This window comes from Nelumbo lutea, chromosome 6 (genome assembly GCF_056320005.1).
Source record: "Nelumbo lutea isolate HS-2025 chromosome 6, American lotus-T2T, whole genome shotgun sequence".
Lineage (NCBI taxonomy): Eukaryota > Viridiplantae > Streptophyta > Magnoliopsida > Proteales > Nelumbonaceae > Nelumbo > Nelumbo lutea.
This window is the reverse complement of record NC_142689.1, coordinates 45280650-45301246: the sequence shown is the minus strand read 5'-3', so window position 1 is coordinate 45301246 and position 20597 is coordinate 45280650.

Genomic DNA, 20597 nt, shown 5'->3' with positions numbered 1-20597 from the left:
TGTTGATATAAAGGCAAAGCCCAAACCAGACGTGGCCAAACCAATGAAAAGGTTTATCCCCAATCGATACCTATCCAATTTATAAACCTAAATATTTTGCTCGGGTTGGGGGGGAATGTATGGATTATTAATTACTTGAATAATTAAATAAATTAAATAAATTGGAACCTATGGATACCAATTTAGTTAATTTTGTAAAATAACTAATGATAAATTTGGTTTAGTAAAATAAATAAATAAAATTACATTTATTATTGGCACGGGACAGGTACATCCTATCCCATATTCACAAAACATATTAGTTACCCTAAAAATAGTCTCTAGGAGAGAGAGAGAGAGAGAAAGAGAAATAATTTGCTAGGAATATAATTAATTAATTAGTTAATTAAAGAATTCAATAAATTAATTAAGTAGAAATCTATGGATAATAGTTTACTTAATTTTATAAAATAGATAAATAAATAGTTAAGTTTAACAAAAAAATATAAATAAATATTCACTTTTGATTGGTGCAAGACTAGTCCAAGCTATCCCCAACCAAACTTGCACCATTGACAACCGTAAGTATTGGTAACATGTTGAATTAGATAAATAAAACTTTATGGAGAATAATTTTTTTAATATATTAAAACAAATAAATGAATAATTTAATTTAGTAAAATAAATAAATAAATTTTCAGTTATTATTGGGGCAAGACATGTACAACTTATTCGACACCAGAACTAATCCATTTTCAATAAGTAAATCATTAATTAGATGAACAATTTAGTTATGTAAATAAATAAAACCTATGGATAACAATTTACTTACTTTTGGAAAAATAAATAAATATCCAAACTATCTAGATCCAAACCCAACCCATTCACAACCCTAAAAATGTAACTCAGGAGGGAGAGAGAGAGAGAGAGAGAGAGAGAGAGAGAGAGAAATAATTTGTTTATAAAGTAAATTAATTTAGTAAGTTCAGTAAATAGTTATTAACTTAATAGCATAACTAAATAAGTAATTAGGTTGAGAAAATGGGAGGAACAAAGAATTTCCTCACCATGATTCGGGCTCAATATGAACTTTAGGTCATGCTCAAGATGTAGGCCCGAAGTTCAACCTAGACTCAGATTTGCGCATAAATATGTTGTATTGATCTCGTTAATAATTTTAATCCAAGCTGAGACCTAACCTACTAATAGCCCTAAATATAACTAGTTAATTAAATAAATAGAAATCTATGGATTATAACTTTCTTAATTTTGTAAAATATATAATTGAATAATTTAATTTAATAAAATAAATAAATATCAAAACATCCGGGACCAATCCCCTCCTGTTGACACCCCTTAAATATTGGACACCGAGCAGTAAGATAGAGAGGGACATAAATAAATAATCTAGTAAATTAAATCAATAAAGTCTTTTAACTTTTTAAAATAAGTATATAAATAATTAGGCAAAAAAAATCTGAGCTTTATATGATGGTCGCGCACAGGCTCAAAATCTAGGCTTGATGGTTGGTCTAGGCTTAGACGAGCCTTAATAAGTTCTTTTGATATAAAGGCAAAGCCCAAACCAGACGTGGCCCAACCAATGAAAAGGTTTATCCCCAACCGATACCTATCCAATTTATAAACATAAATATTTTGCTCGGGTTGGGGGGGAATGTATGGATTATTAATTACTTGAATAATTAAATAAATAAAATAAATAGGAACCTATGGATACCAATTTAGTTAATTTTGTAAAATAACTAATGATTAATTTAGGTCATGCTCAAGATGTAGGCCCGAAGTTCAACCTAGACTCAGATTTGCGCATAAATATGTTGTATTGATCTCGTTAATAATTTTAATCCAAGCTGAGACCTAACCTACTAATAGCCCTAAATATAACTAGTTAATTAAATAAATAGAAATCTATGAATAATAACTTTCTTAATTTTGTAAAATATATAATTGAATAATTTAATTTAATAAAATAAATAAATATCAAAACATCCGGGACCAATCCCCTCCTGTTGACACCCCTTAAATATTGGACACCGAGCAGTAAGATAGAGAGGGACATAAATAAATAATCTAGTAAATTAAATCAATAAAGTCTTTTAACTTTTTAAAATAAGTATATAAATAATTAGGCAACAAAAAATCCGAGCTTTATATGATGGTCGGGCACAGGCTCAAAATCTAGGATTGATGGTTGGTCTAGGCTTAGACGGGCCTTAATAAGTTCTTTTGATATAAAGGCAAAGCCCAAACCAGACGTGGCCCAACCAATGAAAAGGTTTATCCCCAACCGATACCTATCCAATTTATAAACCTAAATATTTTGCTCGGGTTGGGGGGGAATGTATGGATTATTAATTACTTGAATAATTAAATAAATAAAATAAATAGGAACCTATGGATACCAATTTAGTTAATTTTGTAAAATAACTAATGATTAATTTGGTTTAGTAAATAAATAAATAAAATTACATTTATTAATGGCACGGGACAGGTACATCCTATCCCATATTCACAAAACATATTAGTTACCCTAAAAATAGTCTCTAGGAGAGAGAGAGAGAGAGAGAGAGAGAGAGAGAAATAATTTGCTAGGAATATAATTAATTAATTAGTTAATTTAAGAATTCATAAATTAAGTAAGTAGAAATCTATGGATAATATTTTACTTAATTTTATAAAATAGATAAATAAATAGTTAACTTTAACAAAAAAATATAAATAAATATTCACTTGTGATTGGTGCAAGACTAGTCCAAGCTATCCCCAACCAAACTTGCACCATTGACAACCGTAAGTATTGGTAACATGTTGAATTAGATAAATAAAACTTTATGGAGAATAATTTTTTTAATATATTAAAACAAATAAATGAATAATTTAATTTAGTAAAATAAATAAATAAATTTTCAGTTATTATTGGGGCAAGACATGTACAACTTATTTGACACCAGAACTAATCCATTTTCAATAAGTAAATCATTAATTAGATGAACAATTTAGTTATGTAAATAAATAAAACCTATGGATAACAATTTACTTACTTTTGGAAAAAGAAATAAATATCCAAACTATCTAGATCCCAACCCAACCCATTCACAACCCTAAAAGTGTAACTCAGGAGGGAGGGAGAGAGAGAGAGAGAGAGAGAAATAATTTGTTTATAAAGTAAATTAATTTAGTAAGTTCAGTAAATAATTTTTAACTTAATAGCATAACTAAATAAGTAATTAGGTGAGAAAATGAGAGGAACAAGGAATTTCCTCACCATGATTCAGGCTCTATATGTACTTTAGGCTCATGCTCTAGATGTAGGCTCGAAGTTCAACCTGGACTTAGACTTGCGCATAAATATGTTCTTTTGTTCTCGTTAATAATTTTAATCCAAGCTGAGACCTAACCTACTAATAGCCCTAAATATTAGGCTTAGGGAGAGAGATCGAAATAACAAAATATTTAAATAAATGATTATTTACTTGAATAAATTTGTAAATTAAAAAATAGAAATCTATGGATAAAATTTTACTAAATTTTGTAAAATAAACAAATCAAAAATTTAATTTAATAAATTTACTATATACTCATTTATTATTGGGTGTCGGGTTGAATCAAATAAATAAAAATTTATACATAATAGTTTATCTAAAGTATTTAAATATATAAACGAGTAATTTAGTTTAGTAAAATAAATAAAATTTCATTAATCATTCGGACGGGATAGGTACATTCTATACCACACAAGACCGAACTCGTTGATAACCCAAAAAATAAGGATCCTGAGAAAGAGAAAAATAATTTATTAACTAATTTATTAACCTAAATAATAAAATCATTATATAATGATCAATTCATTTAGTAAAATAAAAAATAAATATCCAATCTATCTAAAACCAAGCCCGGCCCATTGATAACCCAAAATATTAGACTTGGGGAGGGAGAGATATAATGAAATAATTTTTTGATAAAATTAAATCATTTAGTAAATTAAATAAATAAAATTTTTTAACTTACTAAATTAAATAAATAAATAAATTGGTGAGGAAATAAGAGAGTAAGAAACAATAGCGCTTTCCTCGTCGGCTCAACTCATGAGATAGGTCTAATGGTTGGGTCGGGCTCAAAGTTGGGCTTTAATATATTCTATTGAATAAAGACAAAGTCCAACCCAAACTTGGCACTGCCTGTGAACCAACCTTCTTAATTTGTTAATAAATGATTAATTAATGAAGACAATTAGTTAATTAAAGAAATAAAAATATATGGATAATAACTTTTTTATTTTGTAAAATATATAATTGAATAACTTAATTTAATAAAATAAAAAAATATCCAAGCTACCTAGACCAATCCCCACCTGTTGACAACCCTTAAATATTGGACACCGAGCAGTAAGATAGAGAGGGACATAATTAAATAATCTAGTAAATTAAATCAATAAAATATTTTAACTATTTAAAATAAGTAAATAAATAATTATGCAACAAAAAATCCGAGATTTATATGATGGTCGGGCACAGGCTCAAAATCTAGGCTTGATGGTTGGTCTAGGCTTAGACGGGCCTTAATAAGTTCTGTTGATATAAAGGCAAAGCCCAAACCAGACGTGGCCCAACCAATGAAAAGGTTTATCCCCAATCGATACCTATCCAATTTATAAACCTAAATATTTCGCTCGGGTTGGGGGGGAATGTATGGATTATTAATTACTTGAATAATTAAATAAATTAAATAAATTGGAACCTATGGATACCAATTTAGTTAATTTTGTAAAATAACTAATGATAAATTTGGTTTAGTAAAATAAATAAATAAAATTACATTTATTATTGCCACGGGACAGGTACATCCTATCCCATATTCACAAAACATATTAGTTACCCTAAAAATAGTCTCTAGGAGAGAGAGAGAGAGAGAGAGAGAGAGAGAGAGAGAAAGAGAAATAATTTGCTAGGAATATAATTAATTAATTAGTTAATTAAAGAATTCAATAAATTAATTAAGTAGAAATCTATGGATAATAGTTTACTTAATTTTATAAAATAGATAAATAAATAGTTAAGTTTAATAAAAAAATATAAATAAATATTCACTTTTGATTGGTGCAAGACTAGTCCAAGCTATCCCCAACCAAACTTGCACCATTGACAACCGTAAGTATTGGTAACATGTTGAATTAGATAAATAAAACTTTATGGAGAATAATTTTTTTAATATATTAAAACAAATAAATGAATAATTTAATTTAGTAAAATAAATAAATAAATTTTCAGTTATTATTGGGGCAAGACATGTACAACTTATTTGACACCAGAACTAATCCATTTTCAATAAGTAAATCACTAATTAGATGAACAATTTAGTTATGTAAATAAATAAAACCTATGGATAACAATTTGCTTACTTTTGGAAAAAAAAATAAATATCCAAACTATCTAGATCCAAACCCAACCCATTCACAACCCTAAAAATGTAACTCAGGAGGGAGAGAGAGAGAGAGAGAGAGAGAGAGAGAGAGAAATAATTTGTTTATAAAGTAAATTAATTTAGTAAGTTCAGTAAATAATTTTTAACTTAATAGCATAACTAAATAAGTAATTAGGTGAGAAAATGAGAGGAACAAGGAATTTCCTCACCATGATTCAGGCTCTATATGTACTTTAGGCTCATGCTCTAGATGTAGGCTCGAAGTTGAACCTGGACTTAGACTTGCGCATAAATATGTTCTTTTGTTCTCGTTAATAATTTTAATCCAAGCTGAGACCTAACCTACTAATAACCATAAATATTAGGCTTAGGGAGAGAGATCGAAATAACAAAATATTTAAATAAATGATTAATTACTTGAATAAATTTGTAAATTAAAAAATAGAAATCTATGGATAATATTTTACTAAATTTTGTAAAATAAACAAATCAAAAATTTAATTTAATAAATTTACTATATACTCATTTTTTATTGGGTGTCGGGTTGAATCAAATAAATAAAAATTTATACATAATAGTTTATCTAAAGTATTTAAATATATAAACGAGTAATTTAGTTTAGTAAAATAAGTAAAATTTCATTAATCATTCGGACGGGATAGGTACATTCTATACCACACAAGACCGAACTCGTTGATAACCCAAAAAATAAGGATCCAGAGAAAGAGAAAAATAATTTATTAACTAATTTATTAACCTAAATAATAAAATCATTATATAATGATCAATTCATTTAGTAAAATAAAAAATAAATATCCAATCTATCTAAAACCAAGCCCGGCCCATTGATAACCCAAAATATTAGACTTGGGGAGGGAGAGATATAATGAAATAATTTTTTGATAAAATTAAATCATTTAGTAAATTAAATAAATAAAATTTTTTAACTTACTAAATTAAATAAATAAATAAATTGGTGAGGAAATAAGAGAGTAAGAAACAATAGCGCTTTCCTCGTCGGCTCAACTCATGAGATAGGTCTAATGGTTGGGTCGGGCTCAAAGTTGGGCTTTAATATATTCTATTGAATAAAGACAAAGTCCAACCCAAACTTGGCACTGCCTGTGAACCAACCTTCTTAATTTGTTAATAAATGATTAATTAATGAAGACAATTAGTTAATTAAAGAAATAAAAATATATGGATAATAACTTTTTTATTTTGTAAAATATATAATTGAATAACTTAATTTAATAAAATAAAAAAATATCCAAGCTACCTAGACCAATCCCCACCTGTTGACAACCCTTAAATATTGGACACCGAGCAGTAAGATAGAGAGGGACATAATTAAATAATCTAGTAAATTAAATCAATAAAATATTTTAACTATTTAAAATAAGTAAATAAATAATTATGCAACAAAAAATCCGAGATTTATATGATGGTCGGGCACAGGCTCAAAATCTAGGCTTGATGGTTGGTCTAGGCTTAGACGGGCCTTAATAAGTTCTGTTGATATAAAGGCAAAGCCCAAACCAGACGTGGCCCAACCAATGAAAAGGTTTATCCCCAATCGATACCTATCCAATTTATAAACCTAAATATTTTGCTCGGGTTGGGGGGGAATGTATGGATTATTAATTACTTGAATAATTAAATAAATTAAATAAATTGGAACCTATGGATACCAATTTAGTTAATTTTGTAAAATAACTAATGATAAATTTGGTTTAGTAAAATAAATAAATAAAATTACATTTATTATTGGCACGGGACAGGTACATCCTATCCCATATTCACAAAACATATTAGTTACCCTAAAAATAGTCTCTAGGAGAGAGAGAGAGAGAGAGAGAGAGAGAGAGAGAGAAATAATTTGCTAGGAATATAATTAATTAATTAGTTAATTAAAGAATTCAATAAATTAATTAAGTAGAAATCTATGGATAATAGTTTACTTAATTTTATAAAATAGATAAATAAATAGTTAAGTTTAACAAAAAAATATAAATAAATATTCACTTTTGATTGGTGCAAGACTAGTCCAAGCTATCCCCAACCAAACTTGCACCATTGACAACCGTAAGTATTGGTAACATGTTGAATTAGATAAATAAAACTTTATGGAGAATAATTTTTTTAATATATTAAAACAAATAAATGAATAATTTAATTTAGTAAAATAAATAAATAAATTTTCAGTTATTATTGGGGCAAGACATGTACAACTTATTTGACACCAGAACTAATCCATTTTCAATAAGTAAATCATTAATTAGATGAACAATTTAGTTATGTAAATAAATAAAACCTATGGATAACAATTTACTTACTTTTGGAAAAATAAATAAATATCCAAACTATCTAGATCCAAACCCAACCCATTCACAACCCTAAAAATGTAACTCAGGAGGGAGAGAGAGAGAGAGAGACAGAGAGAGAAATAATTTGTTTATAAAGTAAATTAATTTAGTAAGTTCAGTAAATAATTTTTAACTTAATAGCATAACTAAATAAGTAATTAGGTGAGAAAATGAGAGGAACAAGGAATTTCCTCACCATGATTCAGGCTCTATATGTACTTTAGGCTCATGCTCTAAATGTAGGCTCGAAGTTCAGCCTGGACTTAGACTTGCGCATAAATATGTTCTTTTGTTCTCGTTAATAATTTTAATCCAAGCTGAGACCTAACCTACTAATAGCCCTAAATATTAGGCTTAGGGAGAGAGATCGAAATAACAAAATATTTAAATAAATGATTAATTACTTGAATAAATTTGTAAATTAAAAAATAGAAATATATGGATAATATTTTACTAAATTTTGTAAAATAAACAAATCAAAAATTTAATTTAATAAATTTACTATATACTCATTTATTATTGGGTGTCGGGTTGAATAAAATAAATAAAAATTTATACATAATAGTTTATCTAAAGTATTTAAATATATAAATGAATAATTTAGTTTCGTAAAATAAATAAAATTTCATTAATCATTCGGACGGGATAGGTACATTCTATACCACACTAGACCGAACTCGTTGATAACCCAAAAAATAAGGATCCAGAGAAAGAGAAAAATAAGTTATTAACTAATTTATTAACCTAAATAATAAAATCATTATATAATGATCAATTCATTTAGTAAAATAAAAAATAAATATCCAATCTATCTAAAACCAAGCACGGCCCATGGATAACCCAAAATATTAGACTTGGGGAGGGAGAGATATAATGAAATAATTTTTTGATAAAATTAAATCATTTAGTAAATTAAATAAATAAATTTTTTTAACTTACTATATTAAATAAATAAATAAATTGGTGAGGAAATAAGAGAGTAAGAAACAATAACGCTTTCCTCGTCGGCTCAACACAAGAGATAGGTCTAATGGTTGGGTCGGGCTCAAAGTTGGGCTTCAATATATTCTATTGAATAAAGACAAAGTCCAACCCAAACTTGGCACTGCCTGTGAACCAACCTTCTTAATTTGTTAATAAATGATTAATTAATGAAGACAATTAGTTAATTAAAGAAATAAAAATATATGGATAATAACTTTTTTAATTTGTAAAATATATAATTCAATAATTTAATTTAATAAAATAAAAAAATATCCAAGCTACCTAGACCAATCCTCACCTGTTGACAACCCTTAAATATTGGACACCGAGCAGTAAGATAGAGAGGGACATAATTAAATAATCTAGTAAATTAAATCAATAAAATATTTTAACTATTTAAAATAAGTAAATAAATAATTATGCAACAAAAAATCCGAGCTTTATATGATGGTCGGGCACAGGCTCAAAATCTAGGCTTGATGGTTGGTCTAGGCTTAGACGGGCCTTAATAAGTTCTGTTGATATAAAGGCAAAGCCCAAACCAGACGTGGCCCAACCAATGAAAAGGTTTATCCCCAATCGATACCTATCCAATTTATAAACCTAAATAATTTGCTCGGGTTGGGGGGGAATGTATGGATTATTAATTACTTGAATAATTAAATAAATTAAATAAATTGGAACCTATGGATACCAATTTAGTTAATTTTGTAAAATAACTAATGATAAATTTGGTTTAGTAAAATAAATAAATAAAATTACATTTATTATTGGCACGGGACAGGTACATCCTATCCCATATTCACAAAACATATTAGTTACCCTAAAAATAGTCTCTAGGAGAGAGAGAGAGAGAGAGAGAGAGAGAGAGAAAGAGAAATAATTTGCTAGGAATATAATTAATTAATTAGTTAATTAAAGAATTCAATAAATTAATTAAGTAGAAATCTATGGATAATAGTTTACTTAATTTTATAAAATAGATAAATAAATAGTTAACTTTAACAAAAAAATATAAATAAATATTCACTTTCGATTGGTGCAAAACTAGTCCAAGCTATCCCCAACCAAACTTGCACCATTGACAACCGTAAGTATTGGTAACATGTTGAATTAGATAAATAAAACTTTATGGAGAATAATTTTTTTAATATATTAAAACAAATAAATGAATAATTTAATTTAGAAAAATAAATAAATAAATTTTCAGTTATTATAGGGGCAAGACATGTACAACTTATTTGACACCAGAGCTAATCCATTTTCAATAAGTAAATCATTAATTAGATGAACAATTTAGTTATGTAAATAAATAAAACCTATGGATAACAATTTACTTACTTTTGGAAAAATAAATAAATATCCAAACTATCTAGATCCAAACCCAACCCATTCACAACCCTAAAAATGTAACTCAGGAGGGAGAGAGAGAGAGAGAGACAGAGAGAGAAATAATTTGTTTATAAAGTAAATTAATTTAGTAAGTTCAGTAAATAATTTTTAACTTAATAGCATAACTAAATAAGTAATTAGGTGAGAAAATGAGAGGAACAAGGAATTTCCTCACCATGATTCAGGCTCTATATGTACTTTAGGCTCATGCTCTAAATGTAGGCTCGAAGTTCAGCCTGGACTTAGACTTGCGCATAAATATGTTCTTTTGTTCTCGTTAATAATTTTAATCCAAGCTGAGACCTAACCTACTAATAGCCCTAAATATTAGGCTTAGGGAGAGAGATCGAAATAACAAAATATTTAAATAAATGATTAATTACTTGAATAAATTTGTAAATTAAAAAATAGAAATATATGGATAATATTTTACTAAATTTTGTAAAATAAACAAATCAAAAATTTAATTTAATAAATTTACTATATACTCATTTATTATTGGGTGTCGGGTTGAATAAAATAAATAAAAATTTATACATAATAGTTTATCTAAAGTATTTAAATATATAAATGAATAATTTAGTTTCGTAAAATAAATAAAATTTCATTAATCATTCGGACGGGATAGGTACATTCTATACCACACTAGACCGAACTCGTTGATAACCCAAAAAATAAGGATCCAGAGAAAGAGAAAAATAAGTTATTAACTAATTTATTAACCTAAATAATAAAATCATTATATAATGATCAAATTATTTAGTAAAATAAAAAATAAATATCCAATCTATCTAAAACCAAGCACGGCCCATGGATAACCCAAAATATTAGACTTGGGGAGGGAGAGATATAATGAAATAATTTTTTGATAAAATTAAATCATTTAGTAAATTAAATAAATAAATTTTTTTAACTTACTAAATTAAATAAATAAATAAATTGGTGAGGAAATAAGAGAGTAAGAAACAATAACGCTTTCCTCGTCGGCTCAACACAAGAGATAGGTCTAATGGTTGGGTCGGGCTCAAAGTTGGGCTTCAATATATTCTATTGAATAAAGACAAAGTCCAACCCAAACTTGGCACTGCCTGTGAACCAACCTTCTTAATTTGTTAATAAATGATTAATTAATGAAGACAATTAGTTAATTAAAGAAATAAAAATATATGGATAATAACTTTTTTAATTTGTAAAATTTATAATTGAATAATTTAATTTAATAAAATAAAAAAATATCCAAGCTACTTAGACCAATCCTCACCTGTTGACAACCCTTAAATATTGGACACCGAGCAGTAAGATAGAGAGGGACATAATTAAATAATCTAGTAAATTAAATCAATAAAATATTTTAACTATTTAAAATAAGTAAATAAATAATTATGCAACAAAAAATCCGAGCTTTATATGATGGTCGGGCACAGGCTCAAAATCTAGGCTTGATGGTTGGTCTAGGCTTAGACGGGCCTTAATAAGTTCTGTTGATATAAAGGCAAAGCCCAAACCAGACGTGGCCCAACCAATGAAAAGGTTTATCCCCAATCGATACCTATCCAATTTATAAACCTAAATATTTTGCTCGGGTTGGGGGAAAATGTATGGATTATTAATTACTTGAATAACTAAATAAATTAAATAAATTGGAACCTATGGATACCAATTTAGTTAATTTTGTAAAATAACTAATGATAAATTTGGTTTAGTAAAATAAATAAATAAAATTACATTTATTATTGGCACGGGACAGGTACATCCTATCCCATATTCACAAAACATATTAGTTACCCTAAAAATAGTCTCTAGGAGAGAGAGAGAGAGAGAGAGAGAGAGAGAGAGAGAAAGAGAAATAATTTGCTAGGAATATAATTAATTAATTAGTTAATTAAAGAATTCAATAAATTAATTAAGTAGAAATCTATGGATAATAGTTTACTTAGTTTTATAAAATAGATAAATAAATAGTTAAGTTTAACAAAAAAATATAAATAAATATTCACTTTTGATTGGTGCAAGACTAGTCCAAGCTAACCCCAACCAAACTTGCACCATTGACAACCGTAAGTATTGGTAACATGTTGAATTAGATAAATAAAACTTTATGGAGAATAATTTTTTTAATATATTAAAACAAATAAATGAATAATTTAATTTAGTAAAATAAATAAATAAATTTTCAGTTATTATTGGGGCAAGACATGTACAACTTATTTGACACCAGAACTAATCCATTTTCAATAAGTAAATCACTAATTAGATGAACAATTTAGTTATGTAAATAAATAAAACCTATGGATAACAATTTGCTTACTTTTGGAAAAAAAAATAAATATCCAAACTATCTAGATCCAAACCCAACCCATTCACAACCCTAAAAATGTAACTCAGGAGGGAGAGAGAGAGAGAGAGAGAGAGAGAGAGAGAGAGAGAGAAATAATTTGTTTATAAAGTAAATTAATTTAGTAAGTTCAGTAAATAATTTTTAACTTAATAGCATAACTAAATAAGTAATTAGGTGAGAAAATGAGAGGAACAAGGAATTTCCTCACCATGATTCAGGCTCTATATGTACTTTAGGCTCATGCTCTAGATGTAGGCTCGAAGTTCAACCTGGACTTAGACTTGCGCATAAATATGTTCTTTTGTTCTCGTTAATAATTTTAATCCAAGCTGAGACCTAACCTACTAATAGCCCTAAATATTAGGCTTAGGGAGAGAGATCGAAATAACAAAATATTTAAATAAATGATTATTTACTTGAATAAATTTGTAAATTAAAAAATAGAAATCTATGGATAAAATTTTACTAAATTTTGTAAAATAAACAAATCAAAAATTTAATTTAATAAATTTACTATATACTCATTTATTATTGGGTGTCGGGTTGAATCAAATAAATAAAAATTTATACATAATAGTTTATCTAAAGTATTTAAATATATAAACGAGTAATTTAGTTTAGTAAAATAAATAAAATTTCATTAATCATTCGGACGGGATAGGTACATTCTATACCACACAAGACCGAACTCGTTGATAACCCAAAAAATAAGGATCCTGAGAAAGAGAAAAATAATTTATTAACTAATTTATTAACCTAAATAATAAAATCATTATATAATGATCAATTCATTTAGTAAAATAAAAAATAAATATCCAATCTATCTAAAACCAAGCCCGGCCCATTGATAACCCAAAATATTAGACTTGGGGAGGGAGAGATATAATGAAATAATTTTTTGATAAAATTAAATCATTTAGTAAATTAAATAAATAAAATTTTTTAACTTACTAAATTAAATAAATAAATAAATTGGTGAGGAAATAAGAGAGTAAGAAACAATAGCGCTTTCCTCGTCGGCTCAACTCATGAGATAGGTCTAATGGTTGGGTCGGGCTCAAAGTTGGGCTTTAATATATTCTATTGAATAAAGACAAAGTCCAACCCAAACTTGGCACTGCCTGTGAACCAACCTTCTTAATTTGTTAATAAATGATTAATTAATGAAGACAATTAGTTAATTAAAGAAATAAAAATATATGGATAATAACTTTTTTATTTTGTAAAATATATAATTGAATAACTTAATTTAATAAAATAAAAAAATATCCAAGCTACCTAGACCAATCCCCACCTGTTGACAACCCTTAAATATTGGACACCGAGCAGTAAGATAGAGAGGGACATAATTAAATAATCTAGTAAATTAAATCAATAAAATATTTTAACTATTTAAAATAAGTAAATAAATAATTATGCAACAAAAAATCCGAGATTTATATGATGGTCGGGCACAGGCTCAAAATCTAGGCTTGATGGTTGGTCTAGGCTTAGACGGGCCTTAATAAGTTCTGTTGATATAAAGGCAAAGCCCAAACCAGACGTGGCCCAACCAATGAAAAGGTTTATCCCCAATCGATACCTATCCAATTTATAAACCTAAATATTTCGCTCGGGTTGGGGGGGAATGTATGGATTATTAATTACTTGAATAATTAAATAAATTAAATAAATTGGAACCTATGGATACCAATTTAGTTAATTTTGTAAAATAACTAATGATAAATTTGGTTTAGTAAAATAAATAAATAAAATTACATTTATTATTGCCACGGGACAGGTACATCCTATCCCATATTCACAAAACATATTAGTTACCCTAAAAATAGTCTCTAGGAGAGAGAGAGAGAGAGAGAGAGAGAGAGAGAGAGAGAAAGAGAAATAATTTGCTAGGAATATAATTAATTAATTAGTTAATTAAAGAATTCAATAAATTAATTAAGTAGAAATCTATGGATAATAGTTTACTTAATTTTATAAAATAGATAAATAAATAGTTAAGTTTAATAAAAAAATATAAATAAATATTCACTTTTGATTGGTGCAAGACTAGTCCAAGCTATCCCCAACCAAACTTGCACCATTGACAACCGTAAGTATTGGTAACATGTTGAATTAGATAAATAAAACTTTATGGAGAATAATTTTTTTAATATATTAAAACAAATAAATGAATAATTTAATTTAGTAAAATAAATAAATAAATTTTCAGTTATTATTGGGGCAAGACATGTACAACTTATTTGACACCAGAACTAATCCATTTTCAATAAGTAAATCATTAATTAGATGAACAATTTAGTTATGTAAATAAATAAAACCTATGGATAACAATTTACTTACTTTTGGAAAAATAAATAAATATCCAAACTATCTAGATCCAAACCCAACCCATTCACAACCCTAAAAATGTAACTCAGGAGGGAGAGAGAGAGAGAGAGAGAGAGAGAGAGAGAGAGAGAGAAATAATTTGTTTATAAAGTAAATTAATTTAGTAAGTTCAGTAAATAATTTTTAACTTAATAGCATAACTAAATAAGTAATTAGGTGAGAAAATGAGAGGAACAAGGAATTTCCTCACCATGATTCAGGCTCTATATGTACTTTAGGCTCATGCTCTAGATGTAGGCTCGAAGTTCAACCTGGACTTAGACTTGCGCATAAATATGTTCTTTTGTTCTCGTTAATAATTTTAATCCAAGCTGAGACCTAACCTACTAATAGCCCTAAATATTAGGCTTAGGGAGAGAGATCGAAATAACAAAATATTTAAATAAATGATTATTTACTTGAATAAATTTGTAAATTAAAAAATAGAAATCTATGGATAAAATTTTACTAAATTTTGTAAAATAAACAAATCAAAAATTTAATTTAATAAATTTACTATATACTCATTTATTATTGGGTGTCGGGTTGAATCAAATAAATAAAAATTTATACATAATAGTTTATCTAAAGTATTTAAATATATAAACGAGTAATTTAGTTTAGTAAAATAAATAAAATTTCATTAATCATTCGGACGGGATAGGTACATTCTATACCACACAAGACCGAACTCGTTGATAACCCAAAAAATAAGGATCCTGAGAAAGAGAAAAATAATTTATTAACTAATTTATTAACCTAAATAATAAAATCATTATATAATGATCAATTCATTTAGTAAAATAAAAAATAAATATCCAATCTATCTAAAACCAAGCCCGGCCCATTGATAACCCAAAATATTAGACTTGGGGAGGGAGAGATATAATGAAATAATTTTTTGATAAAATTAAATCATTTAGTAAATTAAATAAATAAAATTTTTTAACTTACTAAATTAAATAAATAAATAAATTGGTGAGGAAATAAGAGAGTAAGAAACAATAGCGCTTTCCTCGTCGGCTCAACTCATGAGATAGGTCTAATGGTTGGGTCGGGCTCAAAGTTGGGCTTTAATATATTCTATTGAATAAAGACAAAGTCCAACCCAAACTTGGCACTGCCTGTGAACCAACCTTCTTAATTTGTTAATAAATGATTAATTAATGAAGACAATTAGTTAATTAAAGAAATAAAAATATATGGATAATAACTTTTTTATTTTGTAAAATATATAATTGAATAACTTAATTTAATAAAATAAAAAAATATCCAAGCTACCTAGACCAATCCCCACCTGTTGACAACCCTTAAATATTGGACACCGAGCAGTAAGATAGAGAGGGACATAATTAAATAATCTAGTAAATTAAATCAATAAAATATTTTAACTATTTAAAATAAGTAAATAAATAATTATGCAACAAAAAATCCGAGATTTATATGATGGTCGGGCACAGGCTCAAAATCTAGGCTTGATGGTTGGTCTAGGCTTAGACGGGCCTTAATAAGTTCTGTTGATATAAAGGCAAAGCCCAAACCAGACGTGGCCCAACCAATGAAAAGGTTTATCCCCAATCGATACCTATCCAATTTATAAACCTAAATATTTTGCTCGGGTTGGGGGGGAATGTATGGATTATTAATTACTTGAATAATTAAATAAATTAAATAAATTGGAACCTATGGATACCAATTTAGTTAATTTTGTAAAATAACTAATGATAAATTTGGTTTAGTAAAATAAATAAATAAAATTACATTTATTATTGGCACGGGACAGGTACATCCTATCCCATATTCACAAAACATATTAGTTACCCTAAAAATAGTCTCTAGGAGAGAGAGAGAGAGAGAGAGAGAGAGAGAGAGAGAGAAATAATTTGCTAGGAATATAATTAATTAATTAGTTAATTAAAGAATTCAATAAATTAATTAAGTAGAAATCTATGGATAATAGTTTACTTAATTTTATAAAATAGATAAATAAATAGTTAAGTTTAACAAAAAAATATAAATAAATATTCACTTTTGATTGGTGCAAGACTAGTCCAAGCTATCCCCAACCAAACTTGCACCATTGACAACCGTAAGTATTGGTAACATGTTGAATTAGATAAATAAAACTTTATGGAGAATAATTTTTTTAATATATTAAAACAAATAAATGAATAATTTAATTTAGTAAAATAAATAAATAAATTTTCAGTTATTATTGGGGCAAGACATGTACAACTTATTTGACACCAGAACTAATCCATTTTCAATAAGTAAATCATTAATTAGATGAACAATTTAGTTATGTAAATAAATAAAACCTATGGATAACAATTTACTTACTTTTGGAAAAATAAATAAATATCCAAACTATCTAGATCCAAACCCAACCCATTCACAACCCTAAAAATGTAACTCAGGAGGGAGAGAGAGAGAGAGAGACAGAGAGAGAAATAATTTGTTTATAAAGTAAATTAATTTAGTAAGTTCAGTAAATAATTTTTAACTTAATAGCATAACTAAATAAGTAATTAGGTGAGAAAATGAGAGGAACAAGGAATTTCCTCACCATGATTCAGGCTCTATATGTACTTTAGGCTCATGCTCTAAATGTAGGCTCGAAGTTCAGCCTGGACTTAGACTTGCGCATAAATATGTTCTTTTGTTCTCGTTAATAATTTTAATCCAAGCTGAGACCTAACCTACTAATAGCCCTAAATATTAGGCTTAGGGAGAGAGATCGAAATAACAAAATATTTAAATAAATGATTATTTACTTGAATAAATTTGTAAATTAAAAAATAGAAATATATGGATAATATTTTACTAAATTTTGTAAAATAAACAAATCAAAAATTTAATTTAATAAATTTACTATATACTCATTTATTATTGGGTGTCGGGTTGAATAAAATAAATAAAAATTTATACATAATAGTTTATCTAAAGTATTTAAATATATAAATGAATAATTTAGTTTCGTAAAATAAATAAAATTTCATTAATCATTCGGACGGGATAGGTACATTCTATACCACACTAGACCGAACTCGTTGATAACCCAAAAAATAAGGATCCAGAGAAAGAGAAAAATAAGTTATTAACTAATTTATTAACCTAAATAATAAAATCATTATATAATGATCAATTCATTTAGTAAAATAAAAAATAAATATCCAATCTATCTAAAACCAAGCACGGCCCATGGATAACCCAAAATATTAGACTTGGGGAGGGAGAGATATAATGAAATAATTTTTTGATAAAATTAAATCATTTAGTAAATTAAATAAATAAATTTTTTTAACTTACTATATTAAATAAATAAATAAATTGGTGAGGAAATAAGAGAGTAAGAAACAATAACGCTTTCCTCGTCGGCTCAACACAAGAGATAGGTCTAATGGTTGGGTCGGGCTCAAAGTTGGGCTTCAATATATTCTATTGAATAAAGACAAAGTCCAACCCAAACTTGGCACTGCCTGTGAACCAACCTTCTTAATTTGTTAATAAATGATTAATTAATGAAGACAATTAGTTAATTAAAGAAATAAAAATATATGGATAATAACTTTTTTAATTTGTAAAATATATAATTCAATAATTTAATTTAATAAAATAAAAAAATATCCAAGCTACCTAGACCAATCCTCACCTGTTGACAACCCTTAAATATTGGACACCGAGCAGTAAGATAGAGAGGGACATAATTAAATAATCTAGTAAATTAAATCAATAAAATATTTTAACTATTTAAAATAAGTAAATAAATAATTATGCAACAAAAAATCCGAGCTTTATATGATGGTCGGGCACAGGCTCAAAATCTAGGCTTGATGGTTGGTCTAGGCTTAGACGGGCCTTAATAAGTTCTGTTGATATAAAGGCAAAGCCCAAACCAGACGTGGCCCAACCAATGAAAAGGTTTATCCCCAATCGATACCTATCCAATTTATAAACCTAAATAATTTGCTCGGGTTGGGGGGGAATGTATGGATTATTAATTACTTGAATAATTAAATAAATTAAATAAATTGGAACCTATGGATACCAATTTAGTTAATTTTGTAAAATAACTAATGATAAATTTGGTTTAGTAAAATAAATAAATAAAATTACATTTATTATTGGCACGGGACAGGTACATCCTATCCCATATTCACAAAACATATTAGTTACCCTAAAAATAGTCTCTAGGAGAGAGAGAGAGAGAGAGAGAGAGAGAGAGAAAGAGAAATAATTTGCTAGGAATATAATTAATTAATTAGTTAATTAAAGAATTCAATAAATTAATTAAGTAGAAATCTATGGATAATAGTTTACTTAATTTTATAAAATAGATAAATAAATAGTTAACTTTAACAAAAAAATATAAATAAATATTCACTTTCGATTGGTGCAAAACTAGTCCAAGCTATCCCCAACCAAACTTGCACCATTGACAACCGTAAGTATTGGTAACATGTTGAATTAGATAAATAAAACTTTATGGAGAATAATTTTTTTAATATATTAAAACAAATAAATGAATAATTTAATTTAGAAAAATAAATAAATAAATTTTCAGTTATTATAGGGGCAAGACATGTACAACTTATTTGACACCAGAGCTAATCCATTTTCAATAAGTAAATCATTAATTAGATGAACAATTTAGTTATGTAAATAAATAAAACCTATGGATAACAATTTACTTACTTTTGGAAAAATAAATAAATATCCAAACTATCTAGATCCAAACCCAACCCATTCACAACCCTAAAAATGTAACTCAGGAGGGAGAGAGAGAGAGAGAGACAGAGAGAGAAATAATTTGTTTATAAAGTAAATTAATTTAGTAAGTTCAGTAAATAATTTTTAACTTAATAGCATAACTAAATAAGTAATTAGGTGAGAAAATGAGAGGAACAAGGAATTTCCTCACCATGATTCAGGCTCTATATGTACTTTAGGCTCATGCTCTAAATGTAGGCTCGAAGTTCAGCCTGGACTTAGACTTGCGCATAAATATGTTCTTTTGTTCTCGTTAATAATTTTAATCCAAGCTGAGACCTAACCTACTAATAGCCCTAAATATTAGGCTTAGGGAGAGAGATCGAAATAACAAAATATTTAAATAAATGATTAATTACTTGAATAAATTTGTAAATTAAAAAATAGAAATATATGGATAATATTTTACTAAATTTTGTAAAATAAACAAATCAAAAATTTAATTTAATAAATTTACTATATACTCATTTATTATTGGGTGTCGGGTTGAATAAAATAAATAAAAATTTATACATAATAGTTTATCTAAAGTATTTAAATATATAAATGAATAATTTAGTTTCGTAAAATAAATAAAATTTCATTAATCATTCGGACGGGATAGGTACATTCTATACCACACTAGACCGAACTCGTTGATAACCCAAAAAATAAGGATCCAGAGAAAGAGAAAAATAAGTTATTAACTAATTTATTAACCTAAATAATAAAATCATTATATAATGATCAAATTATTTAGTAAAATAAAAAATAAATATCCAATCTATCTAAAACCAAGCACGGCCCATGGATAACCCAAAATATTAGACTTGGGGAGGGAGAGATATAATGAAATAATTTTTTGATAAAATTAAATCATTTAGTAAATTAAATAAATAAATTTTTTTAACTTACTAAATTAAATAAATAAATAAATTGGTGAGGAAATAAGAGAGTAAGAAACAATAACGCTTTCC